A 15764-nucleotide genomic window follows, 5' to 3' on the forward strand; every position below is an offset into this window, starting at 1 on the left:
TTATTTATTTATTCATTGTTCTGTCATTTATTTTCATTGTAAAATTATCAGTCCTGTTTCAATCAAAAACTTTTTTAATTATTTTGAAGTCCAAATAGAGAAATAGACTATTTTTAAAGAATATTTATTTTTTCATTATTAATATTTGTTCTGTATTTGGTTACTGAGCAGCAATAAACAGCACTTTTAAATCCAAGCAGTTTTCTTGTCATTTTCTAATCTAGTAGTGTTTTGAATTCAATAAATGCATAATAATGGTGATAACCGTGAAACCATATTTTTTTTTCTACAGACTATAATCATACAACCAAAATCTATAATCATTGTTTGCCTGATTGTTATGCAGCTTAAAACATAACATATTAATGTATTTGAATATAGAAGAAGCCTACTTAGGCACTACACTGCTTTTGTTGTGCTTCAAAGTTCAACAATGGAAAATGTGAAAAAAAAAAAACACATTGTACAATGCAGTGTTGTTATGTAGTTTCAAAATACAACATATTGACGTTTTAATGAAGAAAAAGTCAACGTGGTTGTCTTAAAAAGCAAAAATATAGCATACCGTCACCTCATAAGGTTCTCTCTGCGTTCTGAATGATTTTGAGATATTGAGCTTAAAGGTTTTTGCATTCCACATCAAATAGTATGTGTGTAATATTTGGTTTTTAAATTAAAAAGTCTTAAATGTAAACAACTATATATATATATATATATATATATATATATATATATATATATATATATATATATATATATATATATTCCATACTGTAAATAAGTTGTCATTTAATAAGGATATGTCAATAACTACTTTTTGACAAAAATGTCAGATAAAACCTTATAATTCTAAGGTGACGATATGTGCTCTTACATTGCTGTTGTGTCATCACTTATTATGTCATATCTCTCCGGCCCCTCATTTGGGATGCTTTTCATGAACTGGCCACTATGACAAACGAATTGAATAGCCCTGTTGTAAAATGTTTCCAAGAAAAGTTTGGAGGTTGTAAAGTTTGAAGCCACGGTACGAATTTTTACAAATGAACATCTGCACAGTAACATCTTTTTCATCTGAGAGACACCTTCTGTGAAATGAACAAGTGAGATGTATGCTACTATGAACAAGTCCATATAAAGTAGGTGGAAAAAAAGCACTGCTGTTTTGAACATTGAGTGCAACCTTGCAGCATCACATCTGGGCTGAAGTCAAGCGTTTTGGTCTTCTCGCTCACCGCCGTCAAACCATTCATGTGGTTTACTGTATTCCCTTTCTTTGAAAATCTCATTTTCTGCATCTCAAAGAGACTACCACTGACGGTAATCACATCAGGACATAAGCAGCATCACACAAGAGGCTGGCAATGACATTAAAGGACACGCAAAGAGAATCCTAGCACTTTGTTTTCAATCAGACGCAGAAACTTGATCCCGCAGTTTCAACCAATAGACAAATCTCACAAAGTGTTCCCCATTGTTGTGAACGCTACAAGAAAGAGGCTTTTCCTTACGTCGGGGTTGATTACATTAACAGAGGAATTGCGCTGTAACAATGCAGTGTTTTGTAACCTCTCAGCCTCTTCGGTGTAATTAAAATACATAAATCAGGTAAACAGAGGTAGGGATAGAAAAGCTATTAAGGTGTGTTAAACCTAGAGATGTATAAATGAAACTGCTAGGAAACCGCTCTTTTAATAAGACTACACAATGTCATGGGAGAAAGTAAAAGACAGTATGACACCCGTCAATCATGAAGCCCCTTGGCCAAGAGAGGATATTTAAAATTCTAACCCACTCCTGAATGCTGTGTGCGAAAGAGAGAATGCCAACAGTGGCGAATTAGTGGAGCCAGCGCATACATACATTCATCAGCTTCCTTCCTCTGTTGATTTCATACAAATGCAAAATGTTCCCTGATAAATATTCTGCATGCTGAGGGAGGTCTGGGTGGCCTGACAGAAACATTGGCCACACACTGTAAACGATTTCTGTTGTTTTCACAGTATTATACTGCATTTCTCAACAGTTTTTTACTGTATAAGCTGTGCACAGTGTGTTACTGTATATATTGTTGTTTTCACAGTATAATAATGTATTTTCAACTTTTCTATACTGTAAACATGGTTAACAGTATGTTACTGTAGATTTTATAATGAATTTTGGGGAAAAATCCGTTACTGTGCATCTAAATACAGTACTGCAAATGACCAAGAACAACTCCACACACACTATATATTATGATTATTATGTTTATTTATTTTTAGACAAATTATTTTGTGAAGTAAATAACCTAACCAGTTTCTTCAGACTGTTCAGTGCATTAAACTGTCCCCTGGTTTTCCATTTTTGGGTGCACTTTATAAGGCAACATAGAAATATTAAATAATATTTAATAAACATAACTTTGTGCTAAACCAAAACGTAAATTGGAACAAAAATAAATTGATTCACGTAACCAAAGACTGTTAAACAAACAAAATGATTTCAAAGTCAGCTTAAATGTCAGAGTGACCAACCTGCTTTAGACGGATTCAAGAATATTGGGCGCCCATATTGGCCACCGTAGAGGTCACATATCTCCGCATTTTCAAAACAACATTTTAAAATACGCACTATCTTAATAAATAAACCACAGAATTGAGTTTAAAACAACTACATTCTCGCATGAAAAACGGTTAAAACTTTATTTCATAACACATTTATTATAGTCATCGAAGACAGGGCATGTCTCAATAATGTCTAGGCTGATTAAAGCATGAGGTTTGCCGGATACATGAGTGATGGAGCGCCGTCAACCCCTGGAGGTCAGAATCTCCCCTATCGGCAAAGCACACTTAAAATTAGACATGATATCTAAAAACAAACCACAGATTTGAGTTTGGAAGAACTACATTCTCGAATGAAAAACTGTTAAAACTTCATTTGGTGACATATTAAACGCAATATTTATGATATGATCTGGCTTTTCTCATCCGCCATTACATTTGCTTGTTGGTGTGAAATGAACCCTGGGAGAAAAAAATATTAATTCTCAAAACACTTCAAGCGAACATTATTCTTATTGTTAAAGTCAGATATATGTAATATTTTCGCTGGTAAAGTGAGAAGAAAAAAACAATATTACTATTTTATCAATACCACGTTTGCATTGGTTCGGTTCAGCACACAAACGACACCGAATCGGATTGAACCGTTTGCTCGGGAATTATTTTATCACACGTGTTCACAAGCACATTCAGCAATATGTGTATAAATGTGTGTGGCCGAGCAGTATAACGAAATAGTAATGATTCATTGTTGTGTCTTACAATAATATACAAAAAGGAATCGGTTTTAGGCGGACTCGACTCTTTACTGTTCTAAGGAGCCGATTCATAAAGCCGAGCCGACTCGATTCGACCTTCACCAGGCAAGCAACGGCTCTTCTAATTTGAAATTCACCTGTCGCCTTTTCTTCCAGTGAATTTATCCTCGGTAAGTGTTTAAAAGTCAAATTCTGTTCGTTAAAGGATTGTTTTGTGTATATTTCCGTGTAGTGTGTGTGTAATTTAAAATAATTAACCAAGTTACTTTAGTTGTACTGTGAGTTAGGAACTTATGTCACGTTATTCGACGCCAGACCGTGTTTGTAGTGTTTGCGAGGTATTAGATAAGGTAATTACAGTGAGTTTATCTTGAGTGAGTTTTTGACCATAGTAACGTTAAGTTACCTGAAAAAAAAACGTAACTTTTACTTGGGGTTAACTGCATTAATGAATTCTCTATTTCAGCACAACACTGAGATGAAGGCAAAGTCACCATGAAAAGTTAAACGTTTAACGTTAAGGTAAGCTCTGGTCTTCATGTGGTCATTATGACCAAGTTATCATTATGGTTAGATTTGTAAACTGTAAGTTAGTTATTCACACTAAACTCACAATGAAACAAGTCTAAACTGTTTTATTAAATTGAGCTGATAATAAAATTCAGTTGATGTCTTTTAAGCTAACGTTAATATTAACATAATTCATATTAATTGTCTATTTCTCACTGGTTAATGAGCTTATTGTATAACGTTAGTGTGTCATTAATTGTACATTTTATTTTTGGTGTTCAGGTGTAGGGAATGATTTGTATACAAATTTATTTGAACCCCATACAGATTTGTATGGTTGTACCATAGATTTAGATTATTAAATGTTAAGTCTTATTTTACTCTTATTATATTTATCTTTTTTGCAACTACAGCAATTGATGCTGAAAAACTGATGCTACCAATCTCTCCTCACTTGATTATTCAAGGTAATGTTGATGTCTTCCTCATTTTGATTAGATTTTGAAATGTCAAGTTGTTCACAGATTTGTTGTGAGGAGTTTCATGTACAACCTCTTTTGCTTCTTCCAGAAGCGACGCAGTGGCACAGTAGGTAGTGCTGTCACCTCACAGCAAGAAGGTTGCTGGTTCGAGCCTCGGCTGGGTCAGTTGGCTGAATACAATGGAATAATGATTCTGCTTGCTCACAGGAGGTACTTGATTTAGTTTTCCTCAAGCGATACATCAGTTTTTATGAGTAATGCGTGACACTTGAATTAAAGGGACAGTTCACCCAAAAATGAAAATAATGGCATCTTTGGCATCCTCCACTTGTTTCAAAATAGTTAGATTATTTTTTTGTTCCATTGAACACAAACTCATATTTTTTTTTAAAGAAATTTGGTTCAAATATGGATGTCCATAGTTTCTGGTTTCTAACATTCTTCAAAATATCTGCTTTAGAGTTCAACAGAAATTTTAATGGATTTAAAACACATGGAGTAATGGTGGCAGAAAAGTAAACTATCCTTTTAAATATTTTATTCTGAGACTTATTTAAATGTGTCTTGTCTTTTGCCATATTGTCTTTCTAGCTCAGATTGTGATGGACCTGGAATGTGACACCAGTTACTCTTAAGTCAAGAACCAAATAAAACACAGATGTGGAGGGATCTGCAACTAAACTAACTGGAGGAAAGGAACCTTTAGGTAAAAACACCTGCTTTATTTAGATCTGAGATATTTTATTTGGCATAGACTATTATTTTTTTATTCTTATTCTAATTTTATGTTATGTGTACTGAATATAAGTCATTTAAATTTCACAAATGATTGAATATAAAATATCTAGATGTCTTATTTTTTATTGTCTTAAACATTGGTGCTCAACCCTGTTCCTGGAGATCGACCTTTCTGCAGAGTTTACCTCAAACCCTGATCAAATGCAACTAAACAAACTAAATAGTATCTGAAGGAGCACTTGGTAAATAAAGACAGGTGTTCTTGATCAAGGTTGCAGGTAAGCTCTGCGGAAAGGTAGATCTCCAGGAACAGGGTTGTGCACCCCTGATCTAAATGCTCAAAAATGCTGTTTCAGAGGTGAGGTTGGATGTAGTTCAGAAATAAATTCATTAGGATCAATGCTTTAAAGTAAATGTTTACTTCTCTCTGTAGACCAAACATGCTTAGTATCCCACACATTTTAATGAATTATTTATTTTGGTTACTTTTACATCTATATATGGGTAAGCAAGTATTTAATAAATAAAATTATTTTAAACCACTTAACTAAATGACTCTATTACCCTAGCTTCTGGGAAAAAAAACATGTAAAATAACAGATTTTTTTTTTTACAGTGTGGGTGAACATACTACCTTGATGTCCAACAAAGACTGCACAAGAGCTCATTTGATGGCACATATTCTGTCCTGTCTACATCTCTGACAACCTGGCAGTGCTTCGACATCAGTGAGTAATAAATCTTCATATTATCATGCATTCAGGATTTCTGTAAGCCTATCTTTAATTTTAGTTTGTAATTAGCAGTGACTGTTTAAAAATTTGGTATTTAAATTATTCTTAACGTTTTACTGATGCTGTGCACAGTAACGTTATGATGATTTAATTTGAGGAAATGTCACTGGAGAGGTGTAATAATATTTATTTTTCTCACTGACATGCCATCACTTCATATTGAAATACAGTAATACTAATTGACCGCAAAATACTATCACAAACATTTCATGAAGTAGACTGCTTGACTACTCTTCATTTCTTTGCTCAACTTTAACACATTTGATCGTGTTGCTGTGCCTTTCGGCAGATTTTGCCAAAAATGAATGCTTAGTGATTACTTTGTTTAATGCGAACCAAATGTCAGTAACTTATCATTAGCATTATTTTTTTTTTTAAATCACCCACGGCTTTCATGTTCTCTAATGTAATCTTGTCTGTAAGTTAGAAGTAGATTTTCACATGTTAAAAGCCTAAAAGTACTTGATTAACATTAGTCACGTTAAATTAGATTATTTTATTTATTTATTTATTTTTAATATGTAGCCTCTTAAGGTCAGAAATAACTGTGTTCACCCCTCTTAAATTCATGGAAGCGCTAGTGTGGTCATGGAATCAGAAATTCAAGCTATACAGAGTCAGACATTAAGTTAAGATGAGACTTTATTTTTTACATACCTGTGTGGACACTTGACTAGTGTTGACTTGACTGATCTTTTCCCCATTAACGTTAGTGTAATTGTAAATAGGCAACAATCTGTATTTTGCCAACAAAAACGATAAAAAACAGTGTTTTATATATATAAAACAGCAGTGCGGTGTTTGGTTTCTGAATGAATGAAATAATTTGAGGTATGATTAGTTTTTACTCCAGTGATTGATTTTGCTTGTCGTTTTTGCAGGATCACCAGAAGTGCTCCTGCCCTTTTTCACTGTCCGTTTTCCACAACATCATTTGGCCTTCATCATTTCGTGTCTTGTAGCAGTATTTTCATCTGTTTTTAAAATTGTAATACTTTTTGATGCATTAATTGTTGACTGGTTTTACTGATCAATTTTTCATTAGTGTTCTGTTGCTGTGTTATATTGAATAATTGCTACTGTTTCAGTAGGGTTTACACAATAAACTTTTATTGTGAAGTTAAAGTTTCAGTTTCTTTATTTTTCTTGTATTTCTTGAACAGTTAAAATAACATTTGTGCAATTTTTGAACTTTTTTTGCTCATTATAAAGTAGCACTGTTAAATACAATAAAATAACATTTAATAACTGTAAAATACTATACAGTAATAATGAAAGTAACGTTAAAATACCGTAGTTCTGCATGGTAAAAATGTACAGTAAAATACTGTTTTCAGTTTTGCAGTATGTGTATTACTACTGTAATTGGTGTTACAGTATAAAAAGAAAACAGTAAAATGATGTATTACATTTTACAGTAAATCTAATACTAAAGTAATTAGTATTACAGTAATGTTACTGTTTTATGAAATACAGCAGCTACTGGATAATTGTTGCCAGTAACTTACTGTTAATTTAACAAGAAATCGTTTACAGTGCACTTTAAAATCCAAATGGTGCCTCTTTGAATTGAGATGTCACTAAGAACCCCAAGAATCCCACAGGACACAGCTGAGCCCTGCAATCCCATGACTCGAAGCATCAAGCCATTTGACATGGGATAAAATCAATTTCAAACAAAACGCATGATAATAATTCTGAATTCATTTGCTCATCTCCCATGGGTGCCCCTTTCTAGATACACTTGGGTTCCTAGTTTAGTCGAGAGAACACAATGAATTTAAGTAACTCATTAAACTTCTCAAAGAGCTTCAGCGGGGGTCTGATTGAATTTCTTCAAACTTCTTTTCAGAATAACCAACCAGAGGCTCCCTAATAATGGCCATTAATTCCCATGTCCCTCAGGCTCCGGATGACTACGGTGTCACTTTCTTCTTCTGTCTCTATTCTATTACTTTTCTAGAGCAATCAAATTGGATGTTACAAAGTGCTTGTCATGTAATTGACCTCTCAGAGCAATCGCCTTCAACAACAACAAGGGAAGGGAATAACAACTTCTTCCATCCATTAATGACCAAGACAGTGTCCAGTACCTGATCTTCCAGTCTTGGATTTCTCTGACTGAATTTCTTAGAGTATCAACAATACAATCCCTAATAAGTTCATTGACCAAGGTCCCAGTGGGCATGTTGATGTCAAAACTACATAAAAAAGGTCTAAAATCTATTTGATGTCAAACATCAAAATTTGACACCAAAACATTGATGCCCTTTTGACCACCAAAATAATGACACAATTATTATTGTAACAAAATAAAAGTTTTATTAATATAAATGCTTCAATTGCAGAATTACCTTCTTACATTGGATTATATATCCCTACAACTACCTTGATGTCAAAATTACATCATATTGACATAAAATTGGCATAATAAACAGTCATGTAATCAATTTATGTCTGCCCACTGGGATGTCACCTTTATATGGTGACATTATAACTGTTGTACTTTTCTAGAGCAATCAAAATGGATGCTCAAAGCATTGTTATGTACAGTAATTGACCCATCAGTGCAATCACTTTTAGCAACAACAAAAGAGAGGAATACCAAACTTCTTCCATCCACTAATGACCAAAATAGAGTCCAGTACCTGATAGTCATGGATTTCTCAAATCCACTTAATGCTTTCATGTCTTAAAGACGATTATACTAAGAATCTGAAGAATCCAAAAGGACATCTTACACCTAAAATCCCAAGACTCATAGCAATCACATCATATGACATAAAGTCAGTATTATACAAAATGCATATACATAATACCAAATTTCAAGAGTTCACACTTAGCTGATGATTGATAGTAAAGCTAGTTTGGCGTGCTGTCCCGGGAGAGAGCCCTGAGCTTATAAGATCCTCAAGCCCTGGGCTCCCTCCCGTTGCAAGGCGAGAGGGGAGTTTGAGCTCAGGTAGTTCTCGATGACTCCCCCTCTTGCTTGTTGTAGCTAAGTGTCAGATATGGATGCTGAAAGGTGTACTCAGAGTTTAGCTAAAGTATTTTGGATTAATTGTTTAGAGTGCTTGTTTTTTGAACTGTGGGAGGAAACCGGAGGACCCGGGGAAAACCCACACGACCACGGGGAGAACGAGCAAACTCCGCACGGAAATGCCGTCTGGTTTGGAAAGGAATTAAACCAGGCGCATTCTTGCTGTGAGGCAACAGCGCTAATCGCTTGCCACCGTGATGCCCGTTTGAAAGGAGGGAAAGTAGGGTTGGGTGAGGGGGTTTCTTCAAGACGAAGATATTGAGATGAGAAAAGTCTGATTATTTATAGTGAGTTAAGGATCATCTGATAGGATAATCAATTAGCTAAAGTTGGAACAGCTGTGAACAATCATAAGCACGTGATCCTCTCGAAATTTGTTTATAAATAAACTTTGTTTATAAATACACTAATTTTCTGTTCTCCAATGGTGGCAACTTTGTGCTTGTGTAAAACACAATGAATTTCATATAACAGATCTACTGAAAATAACTCATCAAAGAGATTGAGCAGGGGTTTCACTGAATTTCTTAGAATATCAACAATATGTTCCCTTATAATTTGATGACTATGGTCCCATGCAGCGGGCACCTTGATGTGAAAACTACATCAAAAAATGCATGTCAAAAAATATATTTGATTTCGAAACCTTTACGCCTGTTTGACATTCACACATTGATGCCCCTTTGACCACCAAAAAAAAAGAGACACAAACAGTATTGTATCTAAATAAATAAATAAATTAATTAATTAATTAATTAATCAATTAATTAATGAGTATTTATCTGAAAGCTAGTTGCAGGTTACAATTTTACAATGGATTATCTTTCCATACAATGCATGTAAAAACCCTTGATGTCAAAACAACATTATATTGACATCTACATTTGGCATTAAAGTTATGTAATCCTTTTTTTTTACTCCAATGTTGGTAATTCAATGCTATTTTGACCTCAATGTAGTCATCATGTCACACCAAATCAATTTTTTTTACATCACAGGTGCCCACTGTGATGTCTCCTTTTTTGGTGTCCATCTCTGTTGTAGTACTTTTCTAGAGCAATCAAATTGGATGCTACAAAGTGCTTGTCATGTACAGTAATTGAGCCCTCAGAGCAACAGCCTTCAACAACAACAAGGGAAGGGAATATCAACTTCTTCCATCCAATAATGACCAATATAGTGTCCAGTACCTGGTACTCTAGTCTTGAGCCTCCTAGTCAGAGGATAGGATTGGGGAGGATGTACAGAGATGGTGGTTAGCAAGAAATTCAGATGGGAGAGCTGACAGATGCTTATAGCGAAAGAGACTGACAGACGGAGTTTCCCAAAGGAGCAAGTGCCAAGGGAGTGCTTGAGACAGTCATTCCCCGGTTTCACCCCTGATGGGAGGCATGGATTAGTGTTGAAGCTCCCTGGGCAGCCATGGTGCCACACCACATCCTGTTCTGCCCAATTATCTCCTGTCTCCAGTCTGTCTCCACTCCTGCTCCATTGATCCCCAGGAACCCTGTCGGTGAGCCACTCAAGACCTAAAGTAGAGCTCTAGACTGCCAAAAAAAAAAAAAAAAATGAATGAATGAATAAATAAATAAATAAAATTGGACTCTCAAAGCTAGTGTGCAACATCTTGCACTTTCTTTGGAATAACCTTCTTTTTTTGAGATGTTTACATCAATACAGAATTTCTGCTTTTTTTTCTAAAACCCGGAAACAATTTTCAGAGTAATTATCATTCATAATGTTATGGAATGTTGAACAAATAATGTCAGCTTGTCATGTGTAACGCCGAATGTGCAGAGGGAGACAATTGCTCATACATTGGTAATCTGCCATTTGAGAGTTTAAATTATTTCTGGCATCTTTCCCAATTTATAGTTTTGTGTAATTTTAAAAATTGGTTAGATGCTAGTAGAACATAATATTTTAAATATCATTAGTGCCAAAGTAAAAAAAAAAAAAAAAAAATGTAAATATCCCAAACATGACATCAAAATACATAAATAAATTAAAAAAAAAAAAAAAAAAAAAAAACATACAATTTATTTCTTTTTCCAGACTGCTCTCTCTCCCTTAAAGAGATATCATCAGGGATTTTGACAAATGTGTATAGTTAATATTGAATCATTCAAAGCACTGTTAAACAGAGTGTCTTGAGATCTTGCTTTATGTTTCATTCAGATCATAAATTACATGGGGTTAAGAAATAATTATGGATATTCATATGCTGAAGTTTCATGCTGGGCAATACTAAATCCAGGGAAATTATTTACATATTTGCACTTTCTTTGATTAGATGAACACAGCATGATTACTTAAATGCTTTAGCATTGCTTAACCTCATATATATTGCTCAATTCTACAGTAGTTTTTCCCTGAACTGACTTTTCAGACTATAAAAGGCAAGAATGAAAGTCTCATCTTAACTCCAAAAGATGTGTTTTCCATTATATTTTGAGATGTTCTTTTCTTCAAATACTAAAATTGCTGTATACAGTACACATTTAAATACATTTTGTTTAACTGTCCAAAGCATGCCAACATGATGTGTGGAATTATCTTTTTAGCTGATAAACATCTAGCTACTATAGGCCTACACACTAAGAAATAAAAGCACAAAGGCTGTCACTGGGGCACTTTTGTATCTTGCAGGTGCACATTTGTACCCTGAAGGAACATTTTTGTACTTGCGGTTAACTTTAGGAAGTACACAATTGTACATTTTAGTTAAAAATATGGGTCACACTTTATTTTGATGGTCCGTTTGTTAAATTAAAGTTACATTGCATCTACATGCCAACTAATTCTCGTTTGATCACTGTAAAACTAAGTTAATTCAAACTGTTTGAGTAAACCAATTGCAGCAAACCATTTAAGTTTGGAAACGAAATGGTTTGATTACTAAACTTAGATATTGTTTCACATACACAAATTTTCACCTTCGAATTAAAAGGTTCTATCTGACATTTTTGTCAAAATTCAGTTATTGACATCTTATTAAATGACAACTTGTTTACATTATGGGATGTTTTTTATAAGTTGTTTACATTTTAAGATGTTTTATAAAAAAATAATACAAAAAAAAATACAGATGTTACACAAATACTATTTGCTATCTGGAATGCAAACACTACTTTAAAGCTCATTGCCTCAAAATCATTCAGAGTGCAGACAGAACCTTCCAATGTGACGATATATCATTTGGGTGGATATCTACACACTTTTAGAGTATTAGTAACTTAATGTAATGTGTATTTGTAATGTGTACTTAAATAGTTTAAATTCAGTTTTAAAATCACTATTGGTTAATTAACTTGGTCAATTAACTTATAGTTTAAACTAACTTTTTTTATTTAGTTTATTTATATTTTTATTTATTTTGTTCATTTTTGTTTGGGTTAGGGTTAGTGTAAGTTGACATGTACTTGCAGTTTCTTATAGTCAGGTAAATGTCTGTTGAAGGAGCAGTATCAACAGATATTAACCATGACATTTCATGGTTATGACATTTCAATACTAGGCTACTTCAATACTAATTCTCCTCTTTGCTTAACTGTTCCAAATGGTAACATTCAACACCAAGTATATGGTTTAACTTTTCATGTTGGCACTCATGCTGCACGTACAGGGTCATATTGAAAAACAACTGGAACCTTACCTGACTGTTCTTAGAACCGTTCAGTCAACGTGAGGTTAAAAGTGATATATATATATATATATATATATATATATATATATATATATATATATATATATATATATATATATATATATATATATATATATATATATATATATATAAAGTTTTTGACTCTTCTAAAGCATAAACATACCACATTAAGTTTGCAGATATTTAAGAAACATGCCAAGTGAACATTCTTGTTTAACTAAAAAACTATGCTGACAGATAATCTGCTTTGAAAATGTGTTTTCCGTGCCAGAACCGTGACCAAATTGTGATCCACGGTGGACAGTAGACTCTGAAATGAGACAAAAATTCAGAGTTTCACATGAGGTTATTAATTAGAAAATTATATATATATATATATATATATATATATATATATATATATATATATATATATATATATATATATATATATATATATATATATATATATATATATATACAAGTTCTGCAGTTATGAGCAATTTGACTGTTAGCACCAGACGAAACGCAACAGAAATTTTAATACAGCCATTCGAAAGCACTGAATATGCACTCACTTACAAAATGGTAAGGTCTATAATCTATTTAATACATATTAACCCTCTTTAACATTATTAATTGCACAGTACATGCTGAATCACTGAAATGAGTTTAGTTCTAAAGATCAATCTCAAACAGTTACTCTAAACTATCTGCTGCTGCTCTAAGTAGTATGGAAATAAATACCATGTAAAATGGCATTCAAACTCACATTAGTAGCATTTAACACTGACTAAAGCACATGAGGTTTACCTGAGGTGATCATTGACAGATTTCTGTGAAATAGAAGCCATTTATTAGATATCAATTTGTGTAGCTTGGACAAAAACTCCTATTATAATGGAAAATATTCCTTATAATTAGGTGCCGTTGCTTTTATTTAGAACACGGTTTAAATCATGCGCTTCTGTCCTCAATCTGGCAACCTGCGCTTGTGTTTGTTTTAACCCAGGGGTGCAATACCTAGTTTAATCACTGGGTGTCAAACTTACATACTGCACCTTTAAATATGCTCCATTATGCTAGCAAAAAAAAAAAAAAAACATCAGTAAAATAACTAAACTCCAATCCATTTGGAGATTTCTGTTTAGCGGCTTATTTCACCGGCTCATTTATGCAACAATGCCTTTCTCCTTGATATTATCACTCAAGTCCTTCATTTAAACTATTGTTTTGCCCATAGAATACATACAAAAAGGAGTTTAATAGTCTATACTATAATATGTAGTTTACGTGATAAAAAGTAATCATAGTCATTTAAACACAGTATTTCGTTATTAAATAGTTTTAATTTGGCAAAAGCCTTGCTGCAATATCATTTAAACCTATTGAATTGAATTGAATTGTTATTCTTTATGAAAAACTTTTCTAGTGCATCGCAAAGACAAAATCAAGCCATCATAAAAACAGCATAATAGAAACCCTTTTAAAGCTTTGTTTAGCAACAACAACAGGGTTAAGCACAGTGAGAAAAGCCTTATTGATTTTAGCACGTACACACAGGCTCATACAGAAGATTTAATGATGAAATAAACCTCACATGGCAACTGACAGTACAGTCTCACTCCCTCTTCAACATGCTGTCAATATAATGCCTGTTGAAAATTGCATGATTTGTAATGAAACATTTGAATACAGCTGAGCTTTAAACGCTCGCTTAAAATTAGATGAATAAAGCAATGTGAGATGAATAATTTTGACCCCTCTCCAGACTGCATGAAACATTCATTTTAATAAATGAATAATACACTGCATGTGCCCTACGTCTTAAGTAGTAGCTCATTTATGGAAAAATCGTTATTCTCCCCGCTCAACCCACATGGCTCATTAGAAAATACAGTGTAATATAAAGTCTTTATGTTTAATGCACATTTTAATTATGATTGACTAGTGATCAATAATGTAAACACTGGAGATTTTTTTTTTCAGAAACAACAATGGCATGTTAATTACTTCCACTGCATTCTGTTAGACTGAATGAATGAACATTTAGAGCTGAGTGTCAGCGGATGTGTAATGTGTGATTCTGAGCTTAACACTGAACTGAATCTGTAGTGGTCTTACTAAAGCTGATACCCTGCCAGCTCGTGTCTGCAACCTTCCCTTTTCTCAAAATGGTTTTCTGTGATCAGAGAGCTGACCCTGGGTCTGTACTCTGTGACCAGTCAAAGTCCTCCATTGGGCTTGGTAGGATAAAGATTTTTATTTATTTATATATCTTTTTTTCTTCAAATCCTTTGGGCAAATGTCACCAGGCCTTGATCTGGAAAATCTAGGGATGAGCTTTGAGAGCCAAAAGGAAACAGCAAACTGCTTAGACACATTGTTGGACTGATAGCAAGTCAGAGCCCTGATGTCAGAATGGTGTGCTCTCAGATAAGCGGAACAGAAGCAACATTAAATGTTTAATGAAGTTTATCTCAGCATTCACATTTTCAAAGATCCATTCTAAAGCTCAAATCTGTATGAACAGGAACATTTTTTTTTTCTTGGCTGTCCAAGAAATATGTTTTCTTTTTCTTTTCCTTTTTTAATGTTAGCTTAAGTTTTCTTTACACAGCAACGAGGCACTTTTCCTTTTTTCACTTTTAAAATTTTAGGTAAGGACAACAACATTGTCAAAACAACCCCCATTTAGTTGATTAAATAGACATGATAGTAGTTAGCTCACCATGTACGTCGGTGGACTTTATATGCAGAGAGGAGATGACCGCGGTGACGGGGTTCGAGTCTGGTGAAGAGCGGTTTCAGAAAGCAGATAAAACAACAACAGAATTCAAAAAATAAAATAAACAAGAAAATAATGTGTCAATCTGTGCTTTTGAAAATACCTATTGGTTGGGTTTAGGGAAGGAGGATGGTTGGTCAGTCAGTCAAACAGTCAGTTGACAGCGGATTCTGGTGGTTTTACAAGAGAACAACAGGCAGAAATGGCACTCAAGAGATGAATTTGAGATGTTAAAATGCGTACACAGCAGCCTCTGGTGGATTTATGAAAACAAAAACTGCAAAAATTGTGGATCCTGGTGCATATTTGGCATTCTCCAGAAATGTATATAGAGGTACATTTTCAGAATGATCCATTTTCCCCAGTGTTTGGCAAAAGAGTTAACACAGATGTTAACAGTTGTTTTAGCTATGGTAACCACACAGAAACCATCTATACCTAACTATTAGATACTGCCAAGAT

The 15764-nt window shown here is 33.8% G+C and overlaps 1 long non-coding RNA gene across 1 annotated transcript in view; it reads left to right on the plus strand.

The window, feature by feature from the left end:
- Positions 1 to 2764: 2764 nt before the first annotated feature.
- LOC147843146 (uncharacterized) overlaps positions 2765 to 15764 on the plus strand; it is a 321579-nt gene continuing 308579 nt past the window's right edge. Inside the window, exons 1-7 of the long non-coding RNA XR_015496104.1 lie at positions 2765 to 3474; positions 3771 to 3826; positions 4228 to 4281; positions 4385 to 4506; positions 4888 to 5002; positions 5651 to 5762; positions 6710 to 7093. This is a non-coding gene — a long non-coding RNA (uncharacterized LOC147843146). The remainder of the gene's footprint in view (positions 3475 to 3770; positions 3827 to 4227; positions 4282 to 4384; positions 4507 to 4887; positions 5003 to 5650; positions 5763 to 6709; positions 7094 to 15764) is intronic.

Source organism: Danio rerio, chromosome 7, assembly GCF_052040795.2.
Source record: "Danio rerio strain M-AB ecotype USA chromosome 7, GRCz13ab, whole genome shotgun sequence".
NCBI classification, from domain to species: domain Eukaryota; kingdom Metazoa; phylum Chordata; class Actinopteri; order Cypriniformes; family Danionidae; genus Danio; species Danio rerio.